At 25.9% G+C, this 12,094-nt stretch overlaps 1 protein-coding gene across 1 annotated transcript in view; it reads right to left on the bottom strand.

The window, feature by feature from the left end:
• LOC111036642 (hillarin) overlaps positions 1-6,029 on the bottom strand; it is a 39,539-nt gene extending 33,510 nt beyond the window's left edge. The window contains exon 1 of the mRNA XM_022318744.1: positions 5,681-6,029. The gene's annotated coding sequence lies outside the window, so the exon portion shown is untranslated. The remainder of the gene's footprint in view (positions 1-5,680) is intronic.
• Between the last annotated feature and the right edge of the window lie 6,065 nt (positions 6,030-12,094).

Genomic DNA, 12,094 nt, shown 5'->3' with positions numbered 1-12,094 from the left:
TAACACAGCGTCTAAAATACAACTAAAAACGTACATATAGGTACTTACATAGGTACTACATAATATATTTAAAAGGTAATTTATATTCTATTTCTCTGAGTACTCCTCTTTACTCTTATAATATTATTCTTTGCATATGGCTCATGATCTTAAATACCTGACATAAATATATACATATATATATTATTTGTAAGTATATATTTTTAATACATTTTGATAATTTGTATAATATGCCAATTTTAAGCTTAGTAAAACTACCGACCAAAAGTGTTAATTTTCAATATTAACTAAGACCAAAAATATAAATATAGTGGTATGTTCATGACATATCAAATAAACATTTACACACTTAACAGTTAACAGATAACAGTATCATAAGCTCTACTTATACAATTTAAATATTATAATTCGATATCAACACGAGTCTATATAGTCGAATGAACTATTGACAAGATTAATAATACAATATGCCATCTGACATATCATATTATAATATATTTATACTGCATGTGTACTAAATTGAAGTAACATTGATAAATGGTTAACATTAAAGATTCTATACAAGCTATTGAATGAAAAAATTTAATATATATTAGGTTAATATGTTACATGGATAGTATATTCTATATTTATTTGTTTTATAGTTATTTAAGGTTAACTGTTTTCAGTATTTTACTAGGTACGCGACCAAAGGTAAGCGATTACTAAATTATCAATTAATTAATTGTTAATTATTTTAAAACCATTGGTTTTTTTGATTACCCTAAAACATGTTAATTAAGCTATTGTAGTATTAAAGTCTCCAAACCCCTGTTTGTTCCAAAGTTTATTTCACGAAGTCGTGTTATTAGATACATTTTTGCTACACACAATAATGTTATTGTTTTTTTTTTTCTATAATTCTGAATTTTTATAATATTAAAATTCGGTACCTATTACTACTTATTTGTAATAACTTATCATATCTAAAGCCCAACAAATTAATAAAGATTTCAGAGAGCACCCAAAATTGTTTTTTTTACTGTTGATTTTTTTTTTGTGGGGGGGGGGGTTAATTAATTAATTTTTCAATAGTAATAGTATTTATTTTTAAATATGTACTGAAATTCGAAAGCCCGCCCGAGGATGATCTTAAATAGTTAAATAGTTGATAATTTTTTTATATCATTATATTTAAAGTTGATATATCTAATAAAATTAACAAAAAATGTTTCCAAATGTTAGGTGTCAATAATTGCTAAAGAGATTTTTGCTTGAGTGCGTCCTTGAAAGATTTAATGAAACAAACGGTGCACTGAAAGGCACTCGCTTTTTAAGAAATTTAAATTACTCAAGATCGGCATTGGTAGATCAAAACAGTAGAGACTGAAAACAAGAAAAATAGAAATACTGTAGGGATATCAAGTTATTTTACACTGTGTAATTACACACATATATATGTGGTAGATAGGTAATTGTTTTCAAAACGAACGAAAAGTATCTATTGTTATTTGACAGTTTCGAATCCTTGAAAATTAATATGATATTTAATATTATTATTAAATAAATATGAAATGCTGTATTATGTCGTTATATATAGTTATATATACTTTTTATTAACATAAATTAATCGTTATGGGAACATATAATAAATTATAGTAACAAGGCGTTTAAGCGTTAATTATAAGTTTTTTAAGAGCCATAGAATGTCTATTCAAACCAGCATAATATTTTAGCTGATGAATTTTTTACAGTTATAACTTTTCGTACATGCATATTATCAATGTAATATAAACGTATACACTGTACAGTGCAGTCTGTAGTAAAAATGTAAGCCCCACAAAATATTTTGATTAAATATTAAATATATCGAGTCTAAGACATTTAAATACTAGTATAGGCCATATTCCATTAATAGATTCAAGAAAATGTACATCAAATATTTAAATCATACATAGGTACTTACAAAAATAGATTAGCACTTTTCGTATAGGTATATCTTATTTGTTTTTTATTTTACATGTATTTTATAAAAATAATAATTATCTTAATTTTGCTGTTACCTAATGTATTGGATTTTATTTCCGTAATAAATAAATTATGTAACAAATGGCGCTATATTAAATAGAAATTAATGTAAATCATTAATTTTTAGCGAAGCGAGAGAAATATTGGCTTAGAAATTATACTTGCCATTTTTAAATGACTTTTCCCTAATTTATTTCGAGGCAGTAAAATAACTAAAAGTTACAAAAAAATTGTGGTAATTGGTTGGAGACAGAGTATAAAATATATTTAAATGAGCTGGAAAATGTTTGAATTTTCCAGTATTTTTCCGAAATGTCCTAACAATAATTACGTTTCCCATAACAGTTAACATATAAACAGTTTATTTACTTTGTAACACTTAATAATCGATGAAATTTTTAAAAATGCATCAGATACTGAGATTTGGGTTTGTCGTTGTTATTAGAAAAGGTATTTCTTAAATGTATAATAGTTTTGTGTGGATTTCACGAAAACTGTTTGCTCAGTGTAAAAAATAAATTGTCATGAATACACATGTTTATATATTATAAATTATAATATATTATATTTTAAGTGAACACTTAATTTACTATTATTTATAGATAGGTATACTCCATGGAGCTTATTGATTTTTGCTCTAAAAAGGGCTTTCCGAGTGCTAACCGAAATAAATTCATAAAACATTGCATTGTGAAACCAATGCATTCTTTGTTTTTTGTTTTTAGTATCTAATTAGTATATAATTAAAATACATCTCTTAAAAATTTCCACAACGTGATATTAAAAACATTACTAAATATCTAAATATAATTTAATTATTATAGTATTTCATATGTAATATGTTATTTTATTACTTATTAAAAATTCAATATTTTAAGATAACTGTCAAACGAATTGTATTGTATTAATCAAATTCGTAATCATTTTGAATGTAATACTTTACATTTGTACTTTTTTAATATTCAAATTTTTAAGTGTTTATTTAGTAGTGGAACAATGTTTTAAAGAAAAATCATTTATGAAAAAAAATACTAATTTGGATGTGTTATTATAATAATTATCCTTGTAACGATTAAAATACATATTATATCGTATAAATGAATCTTCGCTTTTCAGGTGCAAATACATGTCCAATCATCTGATGATTGCTTTATACATATTATTATAGTGGAATTCGTGTAATATTTTATAAGCTTAGATTGATGATATGAATAAATTAAAGTTCAATAAGAAAGTCTATAAATATGCATTGAAATATACACCTACATATAAAAATAATAGGTATACCTACCTATTTATAATTACCTATCATTAACTGTCAACATTTTTTGTCGTTAAAGTTTTAAGCATATTTATTGGAATCTAAGTTCTTAATGCGATTTACATCTTGAATTACTTAAATTTTAATGTAGTTTTAAGACAACAAATAGGAAATCGGTCATTGATAGAAATGCTAGGGCAGTTTAATTGCAACTGGTCTTAAAATGTTCGATTCATTATTGAAACTTCTTCTTCTAGTGGCATTTATTACTCTTGAAGAGTTTTTCCCTTCAAGTTTTTTTTTTTTTATTGAAACTTACTTATTTTAAATAATAAATTCAAATAATTCAAATAAAATAACAACTATTTTTATACAATATATTATAAAGTTAAATCTATGATGTAATACTAAAGCCAACACATTTTACAAGAGCAAAAAAAGAAAACAATTGAGGTAGAAATGACAAATCGTACCTAATTTTTTCTTATTATTTTATCATATTATTTTATAAACTGATAACACCAAAAATTGTAGTACCTATTTTATTTAGGTATCTATTCCGTATAAGTCAATATTATACTTATGAATAACTATCGTATTATATATTATGTATACTTATATTTAAACATATTTTTTTTTCTTAACACACAATTTAATTTCTCTCTTTGATCCACACGCAACATAGAACATTGAGTTCAGGAAAACCAACCTTGTATTGTTAGCTTTAATATTAGAGTAAATTGAATTATTAAACTTAAAGTAAATAATAATATCTATGTTTTCACATTACATTTTTACGGTATTTCAATTTGTATGCAGTGGAGTCATTTTAGTTTTTAATAGAGATTAGAGGGGGTAAAAGTTTTGAGCAGTCCAAATGAGTAACTTAAAAAAAACAAATTGCTTGGCTCTAAAGCACATATTAATATGTTTCTTTTCCTTCATACAACACAAACATAGGTACATAGCTACTAACTTTCATATACGCATATTCTAAATATTATGTGGCGAGCCTTCCTCCAACTATTCATTAGTAATTACCAATTTATCATTATGACAATAATTTCTTAGTACCCACACAACATAATATGTTCTCAAAAGATGATAAAAATAGGCATGTTTTGGGCTAATAAAACATAATATAGTGGCTAAACAGAAACGACCGGGTACCGACCCATCGGGCTACTTTTAAAATCAGACAGGGACAATTAATGCCCACCTCGCTTCCCCCAAATGACTCCACTGTTTGTAATGTTCCTAATTTGTAATGTATACCTTTATATGAGCATTTCAGGCCATTGCTAAATTGTAATACTATACATAGGTACTCATAACTTGTATACAAATTAAAATATCGTAAAAAAGCAGATATACAAATTACAAACATTGATAGCCTTTTTAACTTTAAATTTGATAATACGTCAACTAACTCTGATATGTAAACTATACACATCAACAATGAAACTGATGAACATAGATTTGATATGTTACCTGTGGGTTAGAGAGATAGAACAAATAATACACCTTACATCATCTTTAACCTTAAACACATTAAATATTTCGATCTTAAAAATTACATAAATTTAAACAATCTTTAAACCGAAATGTAAATGATAAATGTTCCTAAATTAATGAATTCAGTAACTGGTATAGATTTAATAACTGTTAAAAAAACCTTTCTTTTTATCAAAAGTTGCCAGTGTTGTAAACATTAAAAAATACAGTTTATTGTATTTGTTTATATTTTATACATAGACGTTTGAGTGATTACACTACGATATCACAGATTAAATAAAACATTAATTAGAAGAATTTTAAATACAACTATGTGAATTAACTGTATAGAAACATTATTGTGTGAGTTTATACACCTACCTACATTGCATGTATAGGTACTCTAACTTTCAACCATTCCACTCTTTACAGTTACGAATAGATAACTTATTAGATTGGATCTTAGATTATTTATCAAAAAAAATATAATAACCTATAATATATTTAAACATACAGACGATTTTGACGAATAATTTTCGTAATACATATTAAAATGTAAAGTTTAGCCATGAATCGATGTGTATCAAGGTATCGTATTCATAGCTGTAATATTTGCAATTAATTGTTTTATAATAAATAATTTAGAGACTTTAACGACAGATCAAATAGCAAAACTACTGCCTATACTCGTATGTTAGATAATATATTAAACAACAATATAAACAATAAATATATATATAATATATAAACAACAATTGTTAAAATATAATATATAAATTATATAATTATTTCTAGAACTACATTTTTACAAAGCATAGTCCGATTGTTTTAAAAATGTATTATCTAACTTACATTAATTACAATGTTTAAGGCTATTAAATATTTAAATCTATAATTTTTAAGGTAAAAAGTACCTACCTTTGCTTATTTTAAGAATTTGGTATGCACATAAAGGCATTCGCAATTTTGACGAACTCTTATAATCCACTGGTACACACACACACCGCACACTGAAAGAACCACGACTGCAGCATTATAACTCAGCCATTTTAGTTATTTTAACGTTTAGTTTTTATTTAAGCGTCAATAAACATAAACCTAATGTACAAAGTCACTCAAAAAACAAACGAGGTGGCACAAAATCACGAGTTCCCGATTTGTATTTATTTTGTTTTAAAAATATTTTTTTATTATTTTTTATTACCGACGTCGAGCGCGACACCTTTACCACGATCCAATGTATTCTCGATACTAACCGTGTTGCCGGAGCCGCGAACGACCTTACCATCGGTTTTCTGGTTATACGGTTTCACCTGTGCTCCTCTCTACCTGTACCTATATGCTCGTTGTGTACGAGATCCCCCACCATTCACGTTAGTCTTGTATTCATGCTCGCAGATACTGCAGTACCTGTATTGAAGATAAAAAAATAAGTGTAGCTAATAACACAATAGTTTATTTTATTTTTCCAGCAGATCATCTTTAATTGTTCAAGTTTTAGTTGTTCTATATGTAAACATACGAAATGGAAAAACCTAAAAGTGATCAATTTTCTGCTGGAAAAATGTATATGCATTAAATGTAGCCAAGTATATATTATGGTCACTTTGCCGAGTGTAGTAAAATGAAAATTAAGGAGCTAGTTATAATTTATATACAATCGACATATTTTACGAATTCTTCTAAGTAATTTCAATAGATAAAGCAAATTACTTATTATTTTTATTCATTATAACACGTCGGGACTATATAGAACCGTAATCAGTTTTAATTATACATAGAATCCTATACCCGACTATACATATACTAAATCTGATATAGAATAACATTAAGATTCTGATAGGAGCAATAAATGTATTGATTTTACAATCTAGTGTGTTTTTTTATAACAGAAGACCCATTTTACAGTAAAAATGGAAAATTTCATGGAAATTAAAACTACGTTTATTAAAATATCATGAAAATGCACGGCCATACAGTATTATTATGACCATAGCTATAATAAATTTAAAAAACTAGAAATCTGAGACCTGAGTATTCGACAAAAGATGTGGATATAATTTAGAAACTCAGAATAAACATTATTAACCTAATACACTTTTATATCTTTTTTTTTCTGTCAGTAATGAATTATTTAAAAAAAGTAATGATTGACCATCATTTTTTAGCCATAAGCCATAAACGATAAAGAAAAGGTGATTTATAGTATTAAAAATAGTCAGGTTGGACACATTGTAGTTTTTGTTTTGTTTTTGTTTTTGTTTTTAAAAACATTTAGATCGATTGAGATGTTTGCAAAAGTTGAGTTTATGTTTTGTTTTATTTTCTTGTTCTGTGTGGACCCGGCATTAGAAGTTATTAATAATAACTAGTATGGTAATATGTAATACGTGTAAGTTGTAAGTATGATGATAATATAGGGAAATAACAAATAAAACCCCAATTTACCGAACTAAAGCACAATACTATTATAATTTATAACATATGTAAAAGTCAATCAGCAGTAAATATATTATTTGCTCAAAGGGGATCACCCGCTCCCGCTATGGATACTTGACAAATATTTACGAACTTACATAATATAATTATGATTATTATGTTTCTCAATTCGCGGGATGCTACATAATTTTAGGGAAAATAGCAAAACATTTTGGGGAAAATGTCAAAAAATATAATTTATAAGATATTACAATATTACATTTTGTTTTAGTAAAATATTAAAAATATGTTCAAAACGTAAATAAGTACCAAGTTTATATGGATTTATAAGTGTACAAACTTTATTTTATTCGTATAAAATGAAAGTAAAAATGATCATATACCTAAATCAAATAATTAATACTTTGTATTATGTATATATTATGTAACTTAACGTCTTAAGTCTACTGAATATATGTACACGAATATAGAACATTTATACAGATTGTGGAAAATATATTATATACCTAATAAATAATACAATTTTTTATTCTACTCAAGCCAACAAATAAGCAACTATAGTTTATATAGGTAGTGGAACTTTAAGCACGCCTATTTTTTAATTGTAAATTTTCGATATGTATAGGTATCTCAATTTAATTACATATTTGTGAATTGATCTAGTCATTATTGGTATTATATTGATATCAAATATATTAGTATTTTGCACTTTAGTTCCCTAATATTATGGTAATTTTGCATTCTTCTATTAAAAAATATGGTTTCGATGAATCACGATTCACGACTTATTTCATTATAAATACTGTCGAAAATCTTTAAAAAAAAATGTTCATTCATACCTATATGGCTATTTCGTTTACTGTATAATCTAATTAATCGATTTATATAAATTACTGAAATATGATATAATTTTTAGTCAACTGGTAAAAGGCAAAAGTTTCCAAGTGACATTTATATAAGCAAGCTGTTGTTTTTTACGGGATGACCGCCAGTTTGAGCTTTTGAAAATATGAAAATTGCATGCACTAATGTTCCACTAAACGTAATGAAACTTTACATTTTATTATTTTCTGGATAAGCAATACATTTACCAACATGAAAATTTAGATTTTGCTTTCCTTTAAAGTATTAAAACTGTCATACAGCTCCTTTTGCCTTTTAACAGTGGAATTGTATCTATAAGTAATCTACATTGTGTTAAATTTAAGATCCAAAAAAACGTGTGCAATTTCATTTGTCTGGCATCATCATTGTTATTAAATGCACATAAAATATGTGTATAGGTAAGTAGGTACGCTATAAACTGCATGTCAGTTCATATTACATGTATCTTATTTACATACATATAGGACTTAATTTTTTTAACTATTGATGACTGTCAAAAACCGGATATACAAACTGCGTGAAATATTTAAATCGTTAACTAAATCGGATGTAGGCTGCGCAATGCATAGTGCAGGTATATTCAATAACTATACATGTAAATAAATAACAATAAAATATCTTTTATATTTTATGCACTAGACATAGTTTATTCCAAATGTAGGTACATGATTAATGATTATGGATGCATAATGCATAGACGTATAGTCATATATTCGTATAGATACTGTTGCGTGACATTCAATTCACATGAACCGTGAAAACAAAACATAGCCATGAAAATGTTAGTGCGGTTAGTTATATCCGGTCAGCTATATTGCTACATTTAAATATAAACAAACACCCAACTTTCCCAACTACAAATTGTAAAATCGTTATAGATGAAAAAAGATATGGATAGGTAGTATTTTTGTGTTTTAGTTTTTCAATAAAAATAAAACTATTTACCTAATTCTGAAATCATTACTAATAAGTAATAACTATCATAATACAATACAAATAATTAGAAAATGTATAAGAAACCTCATACCCCATTCAATTTTAGAAATATTGTACACTGTTACTGTAGCAGCCTGCCCTCTGCAATGCTGTTAATGAATATTAACAATATGGGAATTAATACCCAAATAATATTTTCTAAAATACATTTTGATTCATTATTAATAAAATAGTCAATACTACTATCGTTATAACGCACTGCGAAAAAGCTAAGACTGCATGTCTTCATTTGCACTTTGTACAGTGGTAAAAAAAGCTATTAACAAATAATGTGAGCAAACTACAACATCAATTTTTTTTCTGTGTGATTTAAGAAAATTACTTTTTTAATTGACATTTAATTTATGTTCTGCCTATTTCGTCTTTCATCCTATACAAAATTAAGAGACAGATCACAAATGCAAATTCATCAATAAGACATTTACAATACATCTAAAAGAAATATCAAATATCTATACAAGTTTAGTATGGTAGATAATCCTTTAAAATTTAAAATTTTTAAACATATCTTACATAAATCCTATACTAAAACTAGAAAGTATATTGTTTAAGATCAAGAATCAAGTTCAAAACACTACATAAAATGTCAGAAATGGGTTAATAATGTGCACTTACCTAATTACTTAACCTTCCGGAACCCTTACTTTTTTAATCTTATCATATACCTTAATGCATTAGTACCTACCTATAGGCAATTATAGTAATCATACTAGCTAGCTATATAGTATGGAAATTAAACAAACTTTAACAATTAGGGTGTTCGTTTATTCCACTTATGCACTATATTACTATAATATGTTATATATATCCAACATCGTAAAAATTTGAACTTCGATGCCCATAAAAAAAAATTTAATGTATGAGGACTTACATAAAATACTTTTTTTTCAATTTACAGTCATAAATACTAATAAGTAATCTTATATTACATTTTAAGGTTTAAACTATAGGTGGTAAAATTAAAACATTGTTAATTTTTACCTACAAAATAATTTGCTAGTTTTCGTGATTTAAGTCAATTTTGTTAAAAAGTTATTATGATAACCCTTTTAAAAAATAAATTTTGGCTATGTTTTATTAATTTATATTTTTAAATGATTTACAAGCAACTTATAAGGAACTTGTTTATACCAAATGTAGAACATTTTTATTGCACATAGGTAAATTGAAAAAACTAAAAAAATCAACATTTTTGTTATTATGTCCTGTAAATGCTCATGGATATTTGGTGAAAAAATTTAAGTTTTTCATTTTTGAAAGTATTGGGAAATTTAGTCTTAGGAAATTATTCACTTAAAATTTAGTAATAATAATAATAATACATGAAGTGTATGTGTGCAGTGCACACGACAGAAGTGAATACTTAAATTAGTTAAATTAATTATTAACCTTTGGTTGGAATTTAAAAAAATAAAACCAAACTTGACTGCGGGTGGCTGTTAACTTACAAATAGTGCTAACATTTAATAATAGAGCGATAATAATTTAGAAAAACAATCATTAGGTAACCAAGAAACGACATATAAATATACGTATATTTTTCACTCAAACAGATAACTATAATTCCAACAATACGTCGTAACGATTACCTCGATTTGCATTCTAATAAAATATTCTAATTATTGTTCATAACATGTTCGAGGGATCGATCTACTCACATTTTTATAATTTCATCTAGTTGATTTAAGTTGAAATTTAAAAAAATGCATTAAACGGTCCACTGTCGCCTATGAAGTATATTCACTTCAAAAACCGCTCAGAATCTGAAACGTATTATTAATTTATAGGTACTTACCTATATATTATATTATTGTAATATCGCTAAATTAGGGTACATACCTTTCAAACAAATAAATATATTAAGAATTATTGACTCCTTTATAATTGGATACTATAATAATAATAGTACATATTAAATATAATAACTAATAAGTCTTAAATAAATAATATATATTGAATACAGATATAATATGCACACATAATCAAATAAAATAATTTAAATAATAATTTCTATATCTAGGTAGTTAATGTAAAAAAAACAATGTTAAATGTTTTTTTGTAATTTATAAAATATGTTTTATCTAATTGATCCTTTCAAGAAAAAAAGGAATATCAATACAATAATACATTATGGTAATTCAAGTGGCTTAGAAAATGCATAGGTTAGAAGATCTAAGATTAGCAGACGTACGCACAATATAATACCTATGTGTAAAACGAATTTAACTATGGCAAATATGTAATACATATCAATTATTATTTTACAAACGCATTTATCTGGTACCTACCTATGTAAATAGGGACACGAGGTCACCCATTCATTATAATTATACCAAAATAAAAATAGTATAGAAAATAAATGTATATTATCTATATAGTATGATACGATCTATATACGTAGATATATTATACTTATTATTTAACACAATGCAACCATTTTAAAAACGGGTTCACGTACCTATCTATGTATGTATACTTATGTACACATATAATGTGATTGTATGTTTACTTGCATTTTACAAATCACCTTAAGTAGGAAACAAATTATTACTATTATTATTAGGTACCACTATTCTTACTAATTCATGTGCCTATACTACAACAGATAAAATGGATATAATGTCCATATAGTAGGCATGTATAAGACTAGATACGTTTATACATTATGCAACAATGGGAACAAACACACTATATATGTGAAATAAGATCGCCGCGCCACACGCATTGACCAACAATAAAAATAATATACAACTTTAATGCACGCCATTATTGAAGTTTTGTAATCGTCAACGCAGTTGCGTATACATTATATTGTGATCGGGCGTCCCCCACCCATGTCTTTTTTTCATTATATCATTATGTGAAAACTTCTTTATAGGACATAAATACATAATATTATATTTATACATATTTGTTGTTTAATATAGGGATCCAAAATGGCAACATCAATGAAAATGTAGGTAATATGCTGCCGAGGTACAAATAAAAACTATAAATATTGTAATAATAATT

This window comes from Myzus persicae, unplaced genomic scaffold (genome assembly GCF_001856785.1).
Source record: "Myzus persicae strain clone G006 unplaced genomic scaffold, MPER_G0061.0, whole genome shotgun sequence".
Classification (NCBI taxonomy): Eukaryota; Metazoa; Arthropoda; class Insecta; order Hemiptera; family Aphididae; genus Myzus; species Myzus persicae.
Note: the sequence above shows the minus strand (reverse complement) of the source record. Positions and strands in the feature narration are given on the sequence as shown.